This window comes from Eublepharis macularius, chromosome 5 (assembly GCF_028583425.1).
Source record: "Eublepharis macularius isolate TG4126 chromosome 5, MPM_Emac_v1.0, whole genome shotgun sequence".
Taxonomy (NCBI): Eukaryota; Metazoa; Chordata; class Lepidosauria; order Squamata; family Eublepharidae; genus Eublepharis; species Eublepharis macularius.
In genome coordinates, this window is record NC_072794.1 from 136,817,965 (window position 1) to 136,832,809 (window position 14,845).

The 14,845-nt window shown below is 44.4% G+C and overlaps 1 protein-coding gene across 3 annotated transcripts in view; it reads right to left on the bottom strand.

Annotated features, from left to right (window-relative positions):
- EPB41L1 (erythrocyte membrane protein band 4.1 like 1) overlaps positions 1 to 14,845 on the bottom strand; it is a 212,765-nt gene that overhangs the window by 147,834 nt on the left and 50,086 nt on the right. The window lies entirely within an intron of this gene.

Here is a 14,845-nt window from a genome sequence, read left to right on the forward strand (position 1 = left end):
AATGACATATCCCCAGAATTGTGTGCCTCTAGCCTCCCTCCCCCCCTATTCTCTAGAGCCCTGCATCAATTCACTGGAAAAACCATCAATGATGAAGTGGGCTTTTAAAAGCAGCCTTTGCTTCATGCTCTCTGCAGCCTTCCACTATTGATAAACCGCTGGTTTACAGCCCATTCATGTTTTTCCTCTTGAGAGCAGAATTGAAATTGTAAATAAAGTTTGTGGATTGATTTCCTATAACAAACAATCAAATTTATACTCCTGAGGCTGTTTATACAAAACTGTTTTTATCAGATGGCTTTCTAGTAGAGAGTCCAGAGATCACAATGTGAATTATGCATTACACAGGTGTAAAACAGACCTGCTAGATGACTGGACAACTAGACACCTTTCCATTACCACTAAAACAACAGAAACCTCCAATTCTAAAAACAGAAAGGGAGAAAACAGGACGAGAGATTTGGGGGGAGGGGAGAAGAAAAATCAAGCATGTAGTTACTCAGTTAGGGTATATTCAACACTATGGAATTATACGTGGTGATTGGATCATACAAGCTTTTCCGCTGTGACAAGACGGAGAATGAGCAATCTTGTCTGATTCCACTTCACTTTAAAGTCTTGGTGCAGTGTGGCATTTTGTCCACATAATTACTTGCATAAACTTCTTGGAAATCAAAAAGGACCTATCTCTTGCATCAGCAAAGAAGCTGTTAAGATTCAACCCATTTGTTTTACACTAATTCAACTGGTATGGCACAAAGAATCCTGGGAGTAGGGTTGCTAGGTCCCCTTGCCCTCCCAGTGGGAGGGGGGACCTGGCATTCACCTTTAGGAAGTCTTCATGCACGCGCTCCCAGGGAACACGATGATGTCACTTTCAGCAGTGATGTCATTGAGCGGGCCTTGGGCGTGCTCCCACGCTTCCCCCAAACTGGCCTGGACTGAAGCAGGGGAGCACTCCTGCAGCCTGTGCAATGATGTCATTCCTGAAAGTGATGTCATTACACTTCACTGGGAACATGCTCCAAGAGGCCTATTCCCACATCTTTTCCCCTCGTCGGCCAGATGAGAGGTGGCGGGGGGGGGGGGAGGCTGGGAATGGGGAATCCTGCTTCCCCACCGTGAGATCAACAACCCTACCTGCGATATTGTTTGTAAGCAGGTATTAAGGGATATGCCCTGGCCTGATTTAAGTCATTCCTCATGGAACAGAGTCAAAGGGCTGCTGTTGAAGACCAGCTGTTTTCATTATGGGAATTATCTTGCAGAGTTGCAAAGGGTGCAGTCTTATTCCCTTATTTTATTCAATCTCTATGTAAATCCTTTAGGAGAGACCATCCATATCTATGGAACTGGATGTCAACAATTTGTGGATGACACTCTGCTCTCTCTGCTGCACTGGATACCCTGGCCAGGGCGTTGGCAGCTGTGACTGGATGGATAAAGCAGAGTTGACTGAAGTTGAGCCCTATGAAGACAGAGGTCCTGTACCTGGATCTGGGGTTGCCAGGTTCAGGAATATGGCTCCCAGCCCTAGATGGGGCACCACTGGCACCTATGCTGAATGGTGAGGAGCCTGGGTGTGGTCCAATGCATCTCTTTGAATGGAGGCCCAGGTCATGGCAGATGCCAGATCTGCATTCTTCATCAGCTTGTTCCCTGCTTCTCCACTGGCGAGCCAGCTACAGTGAACCAAGCAATGGTCATCTACTGATTAGATTATTGTAGCTTGCTATACATAATGCTGCCCTTGAGACTGATCCAGAAGTTACAGTTGGTCCAGAATACGGTGGCACATATCCTTACTGGGACTCTGGTTAGGATGCATATTCGACCTGTTTTGTGTCAGCTGCGCTGTCTTCCAGTCGAGTTACGGGTCAAGTTTAAGGCACTGACTATGACATTTAAAGCCCTTAACGGACTGGGACCAACATACCTGCAGGACTGCATCTCACCATATGTTCCCCAGAGGGCACTTCATTCTGCCAACAAACACCTTCTGGTGATCCCTGACCCCAAAGATGTTTGCCTAGCCTTGACCAGGGTCAGGGCCTTTTCAGCCCTGGCTCCACACTGGTGGAATTCTCTCCATCGACACTAGGGCTCTGCAGGACTTGGTACAGTTCCACCAGGCCTATAAGACACAGACATTCCACCAGGCTTATGGTGGTGGTTGAGGCGTGGGCCCAGTTGCCTCTCTGCTGCGACCTTTGGGCCTCTTGTTTTACATTCTGGCGACTTGCCTGCCCTACCTCCATGATACTGGTGTGTGGGATGTATTACGGTGAACCATCTCATGCTGCATTTTAGAATGTGGTTTTAACTTTTGTTTTGGAATTAAGAAATTGTGTATTTTATATTTTATTGTATATTGTTGTTTTAATTTATTGCATTACTGTATAATGTTGCAACCCGCCCTGAGCCTGTTTGCAGGGAGGGGAGGCAAGAAATCTAATAAATTAAATTAAATTATCTCTCTCTATCCAAATCCCCTGGTGATGCCAAAGGTCCTTAGCTGCCTGACAGCTGTGGTCAAATGGCTGAAAGCAAACAAATTAAAACTGAGCCCAGACAAGGCAGAAGTAATGCTAGCCTGGGAAGCCAGACATATTGAAGGACATTATGCTCCGCAATTTTGATGGGGTTCAGGTTAAGAGTCTAGTGGTTATACTGGATCCAGTACAGCTGCTAGAGAAGTTAATGAAGCTGCAAAAAAGGCCTTCTTCCAATTCTTGATACCATCTGGCCACTTAAGATCCATATCACAGTAACATCAAGACTGAACTACTGTAATGCACTCAACATAGGTCTCCCCAGCTTGATTATCATCAGGAGCTAGGCTGCATGTTCATATCATTCCCATTCTGCAGTCACTCTTTTGGCTACCCACCTGTACGTGGTTTGGTTCAAGGTTTCAGCTATCAAATACAAAGCCTTTCAAGACCTTTATGACAGCAGAAATGATACCAGAGGTGTTTTTAAAATTCCAAAAATAACTATTATTTATTAATTAATTGGATTTTTAGTCCCCCCCCACCGAGTGGGCTCAGGGCGGAGCACAACTAGTTTATTTACTTTAGAGGGGAAAGGTCAGTTAAATCAGGGGTTAAAAATTTCTGCGGTAATTCAACACACATATCTGAGGTAAAATCAGAACATGCACAGACTTTAGTTCTTATATTCTTCGCAGATACTTAAAGGCGTATGTTTTGAGGCTTTGGTCCCCTTGTTTTTCCCCAGTTACTCTAGGATATTTTCTTTTAGTATTCTCTTTCTCTTCTGGAGTTAGGAATACTGGTACTCACTTTCTCGTACCCCATTCCCCTTCTCTTCACACACCCAGTGCTTTCCTACAGTCATTAACTTAATCTGAAGGTCTCCACAAGCAGTTTCCAACCACACCCAACCAGGGATCTCTTCACTCTCCAGAACTATCGCCTTGTTTGACTGGGTAGGGAAAAAAATCTCTCCTTAGATCTATCCCCTTTCTTTGGCCCATTTGGGAATCTGCACGTACTTCCCAAACTCCTTGACAACTTTCCCCAGTTCTCCTGCTGTTGTTAAAACTGCTTTCAGTTAGAACTCCGTCTCCCCACTGTTCACATTGGATTCCTCTTAGCTAGGATGGACAACAGCTACCCAAAACTTTGGAACTCCTTCCCCAGGGAAATCTGCCAGCCATTTTCTTCTGCCCACAGGTAAAGACTTCTTTGTTTTGTTTGGCATACCCCCCAAGTTCATTTTTATTTTAGTCCCTGGTTTTGTGTATGTATGTGTTTGTTTATCTACATATACATTTTTACTGTATTTATATATGCATTTAAAATATGTTAATGTTCACCGCCTTGGAGTCTCTATTTTGGGTAGAAAAGCGACGTATAAGTGTTTTATATAAAATAAACAACTTTTGCAGATCAGTGATCTTCACCCTTTCTAATCTCAAGGGCAATCTCCTCTCTCCACTCTGCACCATTGGAGCTACTTAGCTTTTTAATGTGTATGCCTTTTTAAAAAAAAAAAAAAAAAAGCTAGATTTAAGAAATCCTGGGTTATCAAATGCTAGCCCAAACAGAAAAATCTCTCAGCACATCATAAATGTGTTCAGGTTCAACCTGTGAAAGACTTGCAAAAAAAATAAATTCTTCCATTATGAGCAAACCACCAAAGTTACCTTTTTAGGTATCCTTGCTGTTAAAATGTGGCATACAGATCGTACAAGTATTCTTTGGTGAACCTTTAAGATGAAAGAAGGATGCACTCTTATTTTAGGAAATGTTATGGTCCAAGCAACTAAGGACTTCACAAGTCAAAACCAGGATCTTAAACATTTAAAATTAATCTCGACTCCTACTCCTGAAACTGCCTTATACTGAGCCATACTACTGGTCTATCAAGGTCCACTGACTGGGCAGCAGCTCTCCAGAGTTTCATGGTCTTTCACTTCACCTATTACCTGATCTTTTGAACTGGGAATGCCAGGGATTGAACCTGGAACCTTCCACATGCAAAGCAGATGCTCTACCCCTAGACCACAGCCCCTCCCTACAGTGGCCTGACTCCACTATCATTGCCACCACTGGACTAGACTGAGCAGGGTCTGCCAACACAGCTTATGCTCAGGCTGCTTTAGTGAGCCAATTTGCACCCAGGATGATGTACACATGCCAAAAGCACAAGTCTCTTTGCTCCGTCTAATCTATAATGATACTATTTGAGGTGCAACCCCCACCCCCAGCACTGATTAAATAGATTGGTTTAATGCTTTTTAATCCTGTATGTATCCAAGATAGGGTCTTTAAACTTTTTAATCTTGCATGTAGCCTTTAAGCTTCTTTGACATCACCTACTTCCTTTAAATAAAAAAAAAACAATCTGGAGATGCCAAGGACTGATCCAGGAAGCTTCTGCATGCACAGCCTATGTTCTGCAACTAAGCCAGGACCCTGTCCCTGTGCTCCTTTCTATATTCTTATCTCCCCAATATAGACAGCATGTGTGTTATTTGTTCAAATCACAGTGAAAAAAACAAGAATAACTCTCTTTTAAACGAACAGATTTAGAGTGCAAAAAGAACAGGAACAGCTAACAAGTCTCCTATCCAGGATCATTTGTAGAGAAATGAACACAATCAAGGTAAAGGTACTCTGAAGAATAATATTTACTGTCTTATTACTCAAGGGAAGAGGACGTTGAGGCTGTGATTCCAGCACAGAACACAGGCTAGGCAGCAGCAGAAGATTTGTAGCACACATTTTGTTCCCAAGAAATAATTTACAAAGCTGTTTACATGGTAGCCACACAAACTATGTTGGCAGGGGTTTTGCTGCTTCATTTAGAGTTGGAAATGTGTACAATTCTGAAAAGTTTACACCTGTCCAACCTTTACCAAGCAGTAAGTGCATTCCAACTAGTGCTGAAAGGCCACATATAAAGCTTATTGGCTTCCCCGTACCCCTCAGCCTGCTCATGCACTCACACACTTGCTTCTCTGCCAGATAAGTTTATGCTGGTCTGCTATCTCCATTTCCTTAGACTAACTTCCCATCACTAATGGCAATTCTAAGTAAACTTACACCCTTCTAAGCTCATTTCAATAGATTGAGAAGGCTTTAACTTTGCTTAGGACTGAACTGCAGCTTGCTGAAAGGATGAAAAACGGAAAAGGGAGAGGCTGCCTAATGTTTTCTGCAAAGAACTGTAACATGCACAGAAATAATCCCATCAAGCAGATTAGCAACAGGAGTTGATTCCGTCAACATTTGCACTTTAAAATGCATACGAAAATGTGTTCAGAGAATTAAATCCAGCTCCTCTGCAGAACCAAGATCAGAAAAAAAAAAACCATCTACCCCAGCTCAACTGCTATACTTGGCCCTGAGACTTCACCAATCCCATCTTCCACCACATTCCCTCTCTGTCCATTTCCTAAATCATATAATTGGTTTGTACACAGATTCCAACCACAATAGTGCTGGTTGTAGCAGTAGCATTGCACTAGCATGGCTGCCTAAGTATATGTCCAGTGTTGGTTCAATTCACTGCTACACAATGCTGCTCATAGCAACATTGATCTAGTACAACAGATCTTGCCCCCAAATTTACGTATTCTCTATGCCAAGGTAGCAGTTTAATGGATTGGGCAAAGCAGGGGTCATTCCGTAGAAAAAGAGCTGGAGGAACTCATTAGCATAACTCATTAGCATATGCCATGCCACTTGACAGCACCAGAAGTGTGTCATTAGCATAACTGATTTGCATATGCCACACCCCCTGACATCACCTATTCTGGCTGTTTTGAACCCAATCCTGGCCATTCAGGGCCAAAATTGGGCCCAAAATGGAAAAAAAGGGTCTGAAAATGGTCGAAAAGGGGCCCAAAATGGTCAGGATCGGGTCGCTGCTGAGTGGGAGAGTGATCCAGCACCCGTCAGAGGCCCTATCCAGGTTGTTTCGGCCCCAATCCAGGCCAAAATGGGCCCAAAATGGCCGAGAGTCAGGTGGGCGGGGCCACCTGACATGCAACCTCTTTGGGGAACTGCCGGAACTCCGTTCCTGTGCGTTCCCCCTCGAAATGCGCCCTGGAGCCAAGTATTTGTATAATACCTGTATGAAGATTGCCAGTTAGCCTGTATTTCACGTCAGTCTGGCCAGTAAAACTGATGCTAGTTGACAAGTACTGGGGTCTACATAACAATCAGTAGACTACCATCATTTGCCCATTATCCTTCAGGCTCCATCCATAATTCAGGAGGTTTTACTCTACCAGATTCTGTCCTGGTTCAAAATAGAGAAGAGTCCAGTAGCACCTTTAAGACTAACCAACTTTACTGTAGAATAAGCTTTCGAGAATCACAGTTCTCTTCGTCAGATGCATGTCCTGGTTCAGAGCACCAGTATTTCACAAGTCAACAATCCTAACCAGCAATGACCAGTTAAGTGTATAGTGGTTAGAGTTCTAGACTAGACTCTGAGAAACCCAGATTTGAATCCCCGATCTGCCATGGAAGCTTGTTGGGTGACCCAGGGCCAGTCATATTCTGTCTAACCTACCTCACAGGATTGTTCTGAGGATACTGTGGAGAAGAGAGCCATGCAAGCTGCTTTGGAAAGAAAGGTGAGTTATAAATGAATAAAAATATTTTTTTAAATCAAGGCTTTGTCTGAATGAGGCACAAAAATGAAGCTGGATGAAAGATCTGAAACAACTCTATACAACAAACAGGGATATTCAAAGCCACTAGCAAAGTTACCACATGTCCCTGAATTTCATGGAACGTGAACGCTGACGAAGCAGGCCAATCACCTCTCATAAGAGAAAGTGCCTGTTGATGGGTGCAAAAAGGACGCCACCAAGGCAAAACAAACTTTCAGAGAGAATTAGAAGGGTTGTCACTCTCTTTAAGGTATAAGAAATTTGTAAAAGAATCTGTGGCAGGGAAATATTCACAACAAGGAAGGCAGGTTACCGCTACCAGTCTCAGAGGAGTGCACAAATGTTGGATGCCTTACCCAGACCTTCAGTCAATTATGACCACTTTAATGTATACTTATCATTCAAACAGTATAGAAGATCCTGGTTCAGGCATGAAACTCACTAGACAGGCTTCATCTATTAACAACCTGTCTCATGAAGTTGCTGTAAGAATGAATGAGGAAGGTACTGTGTAATAAAAGTGCTAAAGAAATAATAATACATTTTTCTCATATCATATTCACTAAGAACAGTGCAATAAAGGTGGCAGATGCAGTCAAATACAAATGCATGAATCTACCTTGTACTGAACTGTCATTAATCTGAGTATTGTCTACACTGACTGGCAGCAGCTCTCCAGGGTCTCAGGCAAAGGTTTTTCTTGTCGAGCTATTCCGCATGATCGAGTTTGATCGGACTTTCTCAGCAGTCGTGCCGCAGTGGAATCTTACGAATCCACCACTCCCCAACTCCACATTAATGCTGTTACTATGCATTGACATTCCATTTCCCCATGCTCCATGTCCATCGTGCATAATTTACTCACATAAAAATCGATTCCTCATTGGTTTTTGCGGGGGACGTCAACAGACACGTCTTCTCCATTTTATTTTTATGTATTTTTTTAAAAATGTTGCTACATATAAACGTTGCATCAAACAAACACATAGGATAGGTCAGAGCATTTCCCACAGCTATCGTGGAATGAGTATTGATGTATTGTTGAAGGCTTTCACGGCCGGAGAACAATGGTTGTTGTGGTGTCATGGACCAACCTGGCCCAGCGGAGCAGAGAGACTCAGAGGACTCTTCTGAGGAAGAGGCAGCTGGTGAACATGACCCAGATCCACAGCCAGTGGCAGAGGCACTGCAGGAGGAGGCAGGCCCTGAAGGCTCAGATATTGATCCACAGCCAGGTCCCAGCACATCGGTTCCTCAGCTTCCCAGCCCTGGGCTGGCAACAGAAAGCCAGGTGCAGGCCAGCTCTCCCCCTTCATCACCAGAGCCTCGGGAGCTCTGCCAGAGGAGGGCTAGAAGAGCCCTCCAAGCCACAAGGCGCAGTGCCAGGCTAGCAGCACAGCACCGGCCCAGCATCATTAGTGATGATGAGTGCTCGCAGGAGCAGGACTGAGACAGCCGGCAGGTGCTTGCTGTAGCACAGGCAGCTGAGCACTGTGAGGGTTAAAAGCAGCCCAAAGAGGGAGCGGCTGCGTGGAAGCAACCAGTCCGCTTACTACTGACTTTGCTGCTGTGTTTGGAACTGATTCTCTTGTCCCTGACCTTGGCCTGTTCCTGTGGATGTGTTTCTGGAAGCCCCCTTTGGACTTGAAGCTGTGAGTGTGCCCAGTTGGTGCCTGAACCTTGGAACTGGGTGCTGCCCTGCTCGGACAACTTGGGAGTTTTCCCTTGCCTGCTGCCAGTGTGAGTCTGCATCGGGACATTTGGGTTTTCCGGGCTGTATTGCCGTGGTCTTGGCCAAGACCACGGCAATACAGCCCGGAATGAGTATTGGTTACTGACATTCTTCCATGATGGCCACACTCGTTTCCCTAGCCACCTCAACTGTTCTAAATGACAGACTCCGGGCCATGCTACGAGGTTTGATGCTTGCATCGCCCCTAAATATTCAGACCAGCTGGTGGTAGAAAGGGCAGAAAGCAGGAGCACTGCCAGAATGACTGTTATGAGCTACCACACGCTTCTACTCCTGACGGAGTGCTTTAGATTTCGTCCTGCATTCTGTTTCTACAGATATGTTTCTGCATGGACATGTAGAAACGTTGCAACACTTTCTAAAAATTAAAAAAAAGGAGGGAAACAAGAGGGGAAGGGAAATGGTACTGGGTGTGGCTTACAAAACATGATCGACCAATCAAATTTAGTTGATTCAAAGGGAGGGAGAAAAGGGCAAGGGTGGGGAGAACATCGGATAAAGAATTTCGCATGATTAAAAGCCCTAATCTGCAGCGAGTGGACAAATAATTTGGAGAAAACCAGGATGGAGAAAAACTAGACAAAACCTGCAGTGACTTCAAAGGTGCTGCTAGGATCGCCTTCCCATGTGTGGAAAGTCAAAGAAAAATCGAGGTCATTTGGAAGCTGAAGCGCGGAAAACCACTCGTGCAGAATCACCCATCATCTATTACCCGAACATCTTAGCTGGAGATGAAAGATCAAACTCGAGACCTTCTGCATACCAAGCTCTTGCTCTTACACTGAGCCAAAGCCCCTATCTTGGCTTGTCTTTCAAGCCAAGTAGGTCTAGACCAGGGATCCCCAACATGGTGCCTATGGGGACCATGGAGCCTGCTGGTACCTTTCCTGGTGTCCACCAAGAGTTTTTTGAAAGTGGGTATAGCCAGGTGGGGTTCTGCCCAGCAGGGCTTCCAATTAGCCTCTGGAGATCTAATTGCCTGTACAGATTAAAACAGCATTGTTTCAGTGTCAGCTGCCCCCACAGTGTTGCTTGTATTCTCTCTCCTCTTTCCCAATGTATTTTTAAAAATTACTCCTCTTGTCCCCTTCATTTGGGCTTCCCCTGTGTGTGGCGGCCATTTCATGGTTGACTCCACCTCCCAGAACAGCCATTTTGTGGTTGTGCCCACCACACTATTGGGTTTTAGTTAAGGCACGTTAACTAAACAAACTGCATGCAGAAAGCTCTCCTCCAAGTTAGAGAACCAGTAACTGTTTATCTAAAGAAATATATTTACATAAGTTTAGCAGAGAGAAAGAACTAGTAACTGATCTAACTAGCTAGGATGGCTTTAGATTGAATGTAGGCCATCTCAGGAGGAGACATCATGCTGCCTCTCCTGGTGCATGCAGGGAAGAAGAGAAAGAGGAGGAAGAGAGAAGGGAAGGAAGGAACTTCCCCTGACAAGAAGGAGACTGATAGCAGCCTATCTATCTAACTGACTCTATGGCTGTTGCCTTCCTTCTTCTCTGCTGGCAGTCCTAAAGGCCTGAGCAAGAGACATCGCCATCTTCTAACACACACTGTGTCAAAATTCCAAAGGTGCCCACAGGCTGAAAAATATGAGGGTTCTCCAGCTTAGACTTAGAGCGGAACCACAAGTGACAAAAGGCACAGGTTGGACACTTGTCAGCTTCCCTCAAGTTTTGATGGGAAACGTAGGCTTCCTGGTCTTGCAGCTTGGCTCTCTGACTGCTGTCCAATGGACTTTTCAACTGTCACTTGTCCAACATTCTGTCAAGCTGCCTACAGTCAGACAAGACAAAGAATCCCAAACCACACATGATGCTCTGAGCTCCCTGATGGCAGGGCACAGGGCTACTGCCTAAGCAGAAAAGGTAATTAGCATAAAAAAGAATGTGCCATCAACAACAGAACTTTCCAAGTAGGTGACAACTCAAAACACAGTACATACACTACCCACATTAGTCTGGGTATTGTCAAAAGTTCCTTGGACAAATGGCATGTAGTAACCAGCCCCATCTTCACTAGTGAAGGTTTCCACACCTAAGAGAATTTACAGATACTCTTATAAACCATTCACTTTAAAGAAAAGACAACAGTTTTACATTTTCAAACTGCTTGCACAGTGGTTCTCCTCCATACATACTAAAAGAAGCAGATCAGAGGCAGAGATGGAAGGGAATTCCAAGAATCCTGAAACCCTGCGCAACATATGAAGCACAACCAGAACATGAATGCATGCAACTACCTTATGACCGAGTCAAATCATTAGTCTGTCAACATTAAAATTCCATACTTGGACTGGTAGCAACTCTCCAGGCTCTTGGGTAGAGAGAAGTTTTTCACATCACTGAATACTATGCCTTTGTACCAAAGATGCTGGGGATTGAAATTGGGATCTCCTACACGTACAAAACCAGCAATATTCAAGTCCCGTGGCACTTTAAAGACTAACACTATTTTCAGGGTATAAGCTTTGGAGAGTCAAAGCTCCCTTAATCATTCCACTGCACACCAACAGGCTACTCACCTGAAGCACATGCTTTGCAGTGAACCATGTCCTCTCTCCACAACAGTAAAAGAATGATGGAGATAGTCTTAAATGTCTAAGCAAAAATCAACAAACACAACAGGAATTCTGCACTGGTCAAAGAAGGTAAGGACTAGGTTGATTTTTTTTTTTTTTAGTGGAGTCAATCAAAGCCAACATTTTATTCTGCTGTCAACTGAATGAACATCTTCGGTGATTACTTGCATAGCTGAGACACATTTTCATGTTGATCTTGAAGTCACATTTAAAAAAAGGCACAACTGCTTAAATCAGTTGCACAAATGCATGCTAGATTTGCCTTACAGGGGCAAGGACAAAGCGCTGCATCAACTTCGATAAGCTCTTTAGAGATCTATGGCTGAAAGATGCTTTCGATGGGCAAAGCATGGTCATATCATTACACAACTAGCATTGTCTGCTAGTAACAATACATGGGATCATTCCATTACTTACCACCACATGTTGGCAAAAGCAGAGCGGAGGGGGGTTCAATTCAATTTTTTGTAAAAAAAGAGGAGATAAACTGTGAAGCCAATAGTGAGTCCTAATAGACCAAAAGCCTTGGTTACTATGGCAACCCAGACAAGGGTGCCTTATTAGCAGCACAGTGATCTTGTGCAGAATAAGCTGCACTGAATCCATAATAGGATTACGGCAGCCCCTTCCTTTCTCTTTCTCCTCTTGTCCTTTTTCATCAGAGATTCATGATTAATATATAATCCTCAGGTAAGGAAAAAAATGGCCCTTCACATCCTGTATTGTACATTGGAAGGGAAATTTATGTTGGGTTTCCTACAAACTGAACTGGAAACTTATTAACAGTAAGGCAATCTTGTGCAACAGAGAGTCTGCCAAGTGTTCAGGCGAAAGAGAAGGCTTTGAGATGGAGAACAGTGCGATAATTTAATGCAACATCTCAGTCATGTTAATAGAAGACAGGATCAGGCTCGGCCTCCAAGTGAGCGCTCGCTCTTTTACTGCAGCTTGCCCTGGAGACCACTGGGAACCTATCTGTGCGACAGTGCACAACCAACTGAGAATGTGCTCACTAGTCAACCTCTAGGGATACCAAGTTTTACTGAAGCAGACCTCCTCCACAATCCTGTTCCAACTACCCCACATGGACCGCTCTTCTATGGCTCAGGGGTAGAGATGGGCATGAACAGCAATACAAACAAAAAAAGGCCACGAACAGCCCTATCTGCTTTTCGCGAACAAGCTGTTTGTGAGGCCCCATTCTAAACGAACAGGTGGTCGTTGCAAGCCTCATTCGTTGCTGTTCATCAAGCCAGACAGTCTGGCACCTGCAATCAATTCCCTTGGCAACTTAGGCAGGGATTGTCTGAACTTCTGCTGTTGCCCTGGAAACCCCAATCGAAGCCCAATTTAGCCTGATAGGCAGGTCTTCCTTCCAAGTGTGGAGCTCCAAATTTGTTACAAGGGAGTAAAGAGCAGGGGGGAGGGGGGCTCTCAGCTCTGGCTAGTATTTGCAGACAGTGGAGAGGGAGAGACAGCTGCTGTTGGCATTTTGATAGAGAGACAGGGAGAGTGCATTGGAGCTTGAATTTTCTTTGTGTGTGGTGGGATATAGATCTACCCCTTCAGGTTTCAGGGCTGCTGCCAGGCTCAGGGGCCAAGCTATTACTTACTATTGGTATCTTTCCTGCTGCCTGCTTAGGTAGAGTTTCTTGGAATGGTGCGGTAGGGATCTACCCCATCAAGTTCCTGGGCTGCTGCCAGGCTCTGGGGCCAAGCTATTTTTTTATTATTGGTACCTTTCCTTCTGCCTGCTTAGGTAGGGTTTCTGGGAGTGGTGTGGTAGGGATCTACTCACCCTTGGGTTCCAGGACTGCTGCCAGGCTCTGGGGCCAAGCTATTATTTATTATTGGTACCTTTCCTGGTGGCTGCTCAGGGCAGGTTTCTGGGAGTGGTGCAGTAGGGATCTTGACCAAACTTGGATGATGGCTGGAGGAGAGCCTACTGGCCCCTACAAACAGCCAACCACAAACATGTTCGTGAACAGGGCCATGTTCGTGGTTGTTCGTGAGTCCCTGTTCGTGGATGGCAACGATCAACGAACATCATGTTTGTGTGTTTTTTTTTCTGTTCATGCTCATCTCTACTCAGGACCAATCTCTTTACAAGCATCTCTGATTTAGGCTGTTTAATTCTAAAAACAAACAATACCACTGATTTCATTTGTATAGCATCTTTGTTAATTGGCATTACAGGCAGTAGCAACTGGTATTCAAGGTGCAGATTTAATACAAAGTCAAGTTACTAACCACACCCTGTGCCACTCTCCAGCCACCGGTAAGACATGAATTCTTCTTTTGACTCCCATTCTTACTCTATCACCCTCCAACTAAAACACTAGTGTTGCTCTGGCAGCACTTCAAGATCACCCTCTGACCTTCAAGGCTCATTTACACTATCATGATGTTGACAAAACCCACTCAAGTCCTTGTTACGGGAAAAATGAATATTTATTCATGCTTGAAAACATCAAATATGGAGCATCCTTCAGCAGGGGCTTTTAGCAGCTGAGGATAGGAAAAGTGACTTGAGTGCTCTCTAACCAATCTCTATGCTTTAGGAATAAAAGAAACAAACATAAGGATCAAAGTGCAGGAAGGGGAGCGTGACCATGATGGACAAAAGCAAGATGACTTTTGAGACAGCCCTACTCTGACCCTAAGGCAGCCAAGGCCGTTTGAAAGTAACCGTTCAGTTTGCATAGCAGATTCTAAGGGCAATGTTGAACTCTGTCTTGCTAACTTACTGCCTTACTTTTAAGAGACTAAGCTTTCTTAGGATTCTCACACAACCTCTTACAAGACCTATAAAGAAATTCTATACACGGCAATCAATCCTATAAAGATGCATGAAGTTTATTTTCCTTAATTTATCAAAGCATACAGAGTTGAAGGAGAAAGATCCAATACAAATGACACATAGGCATGGTAGTAAGGATCTGAATGCAAATCATATTCCCCAGCCAAAAGCAAATGTTATCAGAATTGCTAACAGAATTTCCCCACATCTTCCACAACCACATCTGCTAGAAACCATACTGTCTTTTCTACCACAGTGATAAGCGCTTGCATAATACTCTTCTAAAACAAGGTTCCTAGGATCCTGGCCAGGCCACCAGATGTTTGGGTCTGCAGTATTCCCTCGCAACTACTCCAGTCCCCACATTTTAACTGTGCTAATCAAGGCTGAACTGAGATGCCTGGGGGACTAAAATCTTGCTGCCATGTTCTCTCTTTGCAAATGTGGTTAGCGTCACTATTGTGCAGAATTTAGTGTATTGGACAGGGTTGCCAGCTCCAAGTTGAGAAATTCCTGGAGATATTTGGGGGGGGGGGGAGCATGGAG